Raw genomic sequence first — 6,000 nt, 5'->3', positions numbered from 1 at the left:
CCACCTACCTGTGACCTGGGGCCACCTACCTGTGACCCTGGGCCACCACCTACCTGTGACCCCTGGCCACCACCTACCTGTGACCTGGGGCCACCTACCTGTGACCCCTGGCCACCACCTACCTGTGACCCCAGGCCACCACCTACCTGTGACCCTGGGCCACCTACCTGTGACCTGGGGCCACCTACCTGTGACCCTGGGCCACCACCTACGGACCCTGGCCACCACCTACCTGTGACCCCGGGCCACCTACCTGTGACCCAGGGCCACCACCTACCTGTGACCCTGGGCCACCACCTACCTGTGACCCCGGGCCACCTACCTGTGACCCTGGGCCACCACCTACCTGTGACCCCTGGCCACCACCTACCTGTGACCCCAGGCCACCACCTACCTGTGACCTGGGGCCACCTACCTGTGACCTGGGGCCACCTACCTGTGACCCCTGGCCACCACCTACCTGTGACCCCTGGGCCACCTACCTGTGACCTCTGGCCACCACCTACCTGTGACCCCTGGCCACCACCTACCTGTGACCCAGGGCCACCACCTACCTGTGACCCTGGGCCACCTACCTGTGACCTGGGGCCACCTACCTGTGACCCTGGGCCACCACCTACCTGTGACCCCTGGCCACCACCTACCTGTGACCTGGGGCCACCTACCTGTGACCCCTGGCCACCACCTACCTGTGACCCTGGGCCACCACCTACCTGTGACCCCGGGTCACCTACCTGTAACCCCAGGCCACCAAAGCCTGCCCAAGGGCCACCACAGGACAGCCACGAGGCCACCCCAGAGCCCGTGGGGCACAGGGAGCAGGGAAAGTGCCTGCAGGGCCAGAGGGACAATGGCATCTCACCTGCCAGGACAGGAAACAACAGAGCTCTGGCAGCCAGGGAGACAAACACCAGGAACTCTCCGTGCCCCTGGCACTGTCCCTCCCCTGAGGGACAATGTCCCACTGTGGGGACACTGCCCAAGGAGCAGCTGCCACCTTCCCTGGGGACATCCAGGGGTTCTTCTGATGTCCTGCCAGCCAGGGAGTGTGGTTAGAAACCCAGCCTTGAGGTGCACCAGGTCTCTGACACTGCCAGGAGGATGCCAGCAGTGAGGACTTTCTGCTTTCCTCAATCAGCTTGATGTAAAAAGTTAATTTTCCTTATTTAATCCCGGTGGATTTTATCCTTTTATTGTGTATATGGGTCTGTGCTGCTGCTCTCAGGTTTAAATAGGGAAATCTGAAAGATTTTGTATGGCTGGAAAATAATTTTAAATATTGAACTGGTTTGATTTTCCCTCTTTTTTCCTGCTTTTGCTCTACTTTGTAACTGAATGTTTTAAATTCTCTTCTCCATTCTGTAACTTTTCAAAATTTCTGCAAATCTGGAAAACCCCCAGTTTGTTTGATCTTCTTTGTTACTTTCAAATGATTCCAAAGTGGAGGAAGTGCTGTAGAGGAGACTGAAAGGAGAAAAGGTGGGCAAAAAAAGAATGAGAAGCCTGCAGGTGATGAAATGAGCTCAGAGATTATTCAAGGCTGAGTAGAAATAAAATTTGAAATTTTCCAAGCTAGCAAGATGTATCTTTGGCAAAAAAATGTTGCTGGAAAAGTGGAAAAATGAGGAGAAGCTGCTTTTTCCTGTAGCTTCCAGTCAGTGGGAGCAGGGCTGGAGCAGGGATGTTCCTGGCCTTGCCCAGTCTGGCTGTGTGAGGAGGAGGAGGAGGATGGAAGGGGAGTGGAGGGAGTGGGGTCTGAGGGATCTGCCAGGGTGGTTTGGTTCCTGCTCCCGTGGTGTGGCTGCTGCAGGTTTCTGGCTCAAAGCTGGGAATGTTGTCCCAAAAAATGCAAATGTTTGTCCTTGGAGCCTGGTCCCTCTCAAGCACGGAGTGTTCCTGGCGTTTGCCTCCCTGGCTGCCCGAGCTCTGCTGTTTGTTATCCTGACAGGTGAGATGCCAGCCTTTGGGAAGGAGCAGTCACCCAAATTAGAGTCAGGAAAAATTCCTTTCTGGCAGCACGGGGGTGCCTGAGCTCTGCTGCCCAGAGGGGTTCTCAGCCTGATCCACCCAAACACCCTCAAACCTCTGGGGAGAAACCCTGGACCTTGGAGCAAGGAACTGCCACAGGCAGGGAAAGGGAAAGGGAAAGGGAAAGGGAAAGGGAAAGGGAAAGGGAAAGGGAAAGGGAAAGGGAAAGGGAAAGGGAAAGGGAAAGGGAAAGGGAAAGGGAAAGGGAAAGGGAAAGGGAAAGGGAAAGGGAAAGGGAAAGGGAAAGGGAAAGGGAAAGGGAAAGGAGGCTGAACTGGAAAGGCTCTTGGCTTTCTCCTCTTGGGCTGTCTGCACTCCTGGGGAACTCTGAGCTCCCCTGCTTGGCTTTTTTCCCCATCACTTTTGATCACTTCCCATGATGGTGGCCCCAGGGGACAGTGGTGCTCCAGGGGACCTGCAGGAAGATGGTGAGGCCACAGGTGGGCTCAGCACAGGGAGTGCAGGGTGGGGAGTAAAACCAAAAATACTCAAAACTGGCTCCAGACTTCCCAAAGCTCTTGGGAAAGAATGAAATGTTCAGATTCCTGAAAATCCTTGTATCAGCTAAAACATGGGGATGGGTGTCAGATCCTGGAATGTGGCAGAGTGATCACAAGAACCTTGTTAAAGCCAAATTTAGTCACAGAAGATATCTCTCACATGGGAGATTTCCACAGGAGGTCTGGGAGGTGAGGAAAGGAGATTTCCTCCATTTAATCTTCAACACCTGGACCAACAAATCCTCACCTTGCCTCAGAACAAACCACGGAGTGTGTGGGGAATGAAGTCAATTCACAGGTGAGAACCTGGAATTTATTGCCTTGAGTTCCAAATCACATCCTGCAGTTCCCCCTGAGCTCACAGGTAAGGGTGAGCTGGCCATCAAAAGCAGCTTTACACACCAGATACTCTGTGTGTCCTGCCCTCAGAGCCAGGGCTCAGCCTGCCACCTCTGAGTGGTGTCACCGAGTCGTGGTGTCACCGAGGTGCTGCCCCTGGTGTGTGGGACCAGCACAGCTCTGTGTCACCTGCTGTCCCCAGGCCTGTCACCAGGCACTCCCAGCCTGCCCTTCAGCCTCAGCCTGATGGGAGCAATTGGGATGCACTGCTCTGGAGTCAGAAATAACTCCCTAAAACAGAGAGCCCAGCCACACTTCTCCTGCCTTCAATTAAAACTTGGAGGAAAATAAAACAGAAATTCAGCTGGCAGCTTCTCCCAGTCACCCTCCTAAAAGGAGAAACACAGAGATCATCAATGCAGTGTAGAATGAGAGCAGGGAACTTCTCAAGCAAATGTATAAATAGATTTTGTTGGTTCTTTTTCAAACAACATGTATTAGAACAGTTTGGATTTAAATATCCAAAACATTTAGGATTTAAATATCTGAACCACTTTGGATTTAAATATCCAAAACCTTTTGAATTTAAATATCCAAACCACTTTGGATTTAAGTAATTTGGATATAAATATCCAAACCACTTTGGATTTAAGTATCCAAAACATTTTGGATTTAAATATCCACCAGGAGCACGTTGGTAGCTCTGATTGTGCAGTATTTTCTCTGTTGCTTTGCTCATCCCTGCAGGAACCATCCTGGTCCTTGGCAATGACAGCATTGAGAGCTCACTGAGGGTCCTTGGGCCCATCCTGGAAAAAGGGCTGGATGCAAACAACCTCCTCAGAGCCCACAGCTCCAGGACTCTGCCATGGAAGAGAGCTCCCAGTGCAAGCCAGCACCCCCAGTCCCTTCCACACACCAGCTCTGGGGTTTAACCCAAACCAACCCAAAATCCAGCCCTGCTCATTCCTGAACGTGAGCAATTTCCAAACCCTCCAAGTTTCACAGATCAGCTTTGCTTCTCTAGGAAACAAATCCTGCCAAATACTGGCTCCCACTTCCATGAGCAGCTTTCTGCACGGACAATAATCCGTGTTTTCCTGAAGAGCTGATGTCCCCCGTGACTCCTGTGCCCCATCCCGTGCATCCTCCAGGGATCCGAGTCTGGGTGGGTGTGTGGCCTCAGGAACACCCAAACCCAACTGGGCTCAGCTGGGAACGATCCCAGGGCTCTGGCAGGGAAGGGCTGGCTCACACCTCGGCCTTTGTCACCTCCCCTCGTGCAGGGGGGACAGGAGCAGCTGTCCCCTGGCAGGGAGGGAGCAGCGCTGGCTTCCAGCTGCCTGCAATCCCCAGGGATGCCCTGGGCTGGACCCTGCTGCCAGAGGGACTCAGCCTGGATGGGATCTCCTGGAAATGGGAACCATGGGCTGAGCGCTGCATGCCCAGGGCTGCTTTGTGAGATCCGAGCCCAGCTCCGGGAAGCTTCCCAAGGAAATGCTACCCCACAGTTCCCCTCCATCCCAAAGCGTTCCCCAGCGTGTCTGAAGGGCTGGAGCAGAGCAGGGAGGAATGCTGAGGTGCTGCATGCAGGCCCTGCATGCAGCACGGGGATAAATGGAATAAGCTGGATGTTATTTTTCCAGCCGTTCCAATTCCGAGCTCAGCCACCCCTGGGACTAACCTTGCCTGCCTCTTGTTGACAAGTGCTCTAATTCATCCCCAAGCTGATGACTAATGTTCCTTGGGTAAAATCCCTGGCCTTGCTGAGGTCAAATGCAAAACTCCCATTAACTCGAATGGTACCAGGATTTTCCTTGGATCCCTGTGTGTCCTGGTGGTGCCTTTGCAGCTTCCTGCCCTCCCCAGGCTCGGCCAGCTGCAGGAACACAACCCCTCCCTCCCCACTGACAGACCTCCAGCACCCACTTGGCAGCCAGGAGTATTTTGGTGAGAAGAGCTGCTTCCCAAACTTTCAGCAGCATCAGGAGGCAGCTGTGCCTCCAGCAGCCTGCACTGAGGCCATCCCACGGGATCAGGGGATGGGACCACCCAGCAAGGTCACTTCTGCTGTTTGGGGGCAATGACAGGATTCCTGCAGCTTCTGTGCTCCAGGGGTTTGGTTGGGGATTTTTTCCACAGAAACACTAGAGACATGCCTGCAGCAGGTAGGAAGGGTTTACATTGCACCTGTGAAGGAGCGGGACATTGATTAATTAGATGTCAAATTACAGCTACATTGAGTTGGCTCAATTATTCCATAAATCTCCCCATTGTCTAATTAGGTGAAGAAAGAAGCAAAATCAGACTTGATTCATTTGACTGCTTCACTGAAATGACCTGGAGCTCTCAAAGCAGTTTGTGCTGGGGTTGGTTTTGCCAGGACATGGATGTCCCTGGCTGGCCCCACCTGGGACCCCCACCAGGGACCCCAGTGCCCCAGCCCAGGGTCTCTGCCCCACCCCAGTGATCCCAGTCCCAGCCCCTCCAGGAGACCCCCCAGGCAGCCCTAACAGCCCTCACAGGACATCAAAAGATTTAGATTTATTTGTTTCTGCAGATGTGGACACTGTAATATAAATGTTGTGTCCATCTTCTCTGGATATCCACTCCCCAGCCCTGGAAGTGTTCAGTGGGGCTTGCACAAACCTGGCACGGAGAAAGATGGCCCTGCCTGTGGAACAAGATGGTCTTTGGGTCCCTTCCAACCCAAACCCTTTCATGATTCCACAAAAATCCTGGCATTTAAGTAACTGCAACTTTTAGGACACACCGAAATCACTCAGGTTTTTTTTTTAGATAGAAGTAAAAATACATTTACACAATAGCTATTGTTTGAGGGCCAAGATTGCCTCCTGATCTCTGCCCCTGCCCTTCCCTTCTGGCTCCTCCTCAGCAGGAAAATCAGCATGGACCTTGGTGGCTGAGTCCTGGAGGGGATGGATGGGGACCCTGGGTCCGAGGGGTCCTTCCCAGCCAGGCCATGCCCTTGCTGGCACTGCCACAGCAGGTGGCTCCTTGGGCTCAGTGGCACCACGGCCACCCCCGGGCACTGCTCAGACACTGCCTTGGATGTGGTTTTCCCGCCCAGAGCGTGGGTAAAGGTCACTGAAAATCCAGGATGACAGAAGCA

Source organism: Serinus canaria, chromosome 9 (genome assembly GCF_022539315.1).
Source record: "Serinus canaria isolate serCan28SL12 chromosome 9, serCan2020, whole genome shotgun sequence".
Taxonomy (NCBI): domain Eukaryota; kingdom Metazoa; phylum Chordata; class Aves; order Passeriformes; family Fringillidae; genus Serinus; species Serinus canaria.
This window is presented reverse-complemented; position numbering follows the sequence as displayed.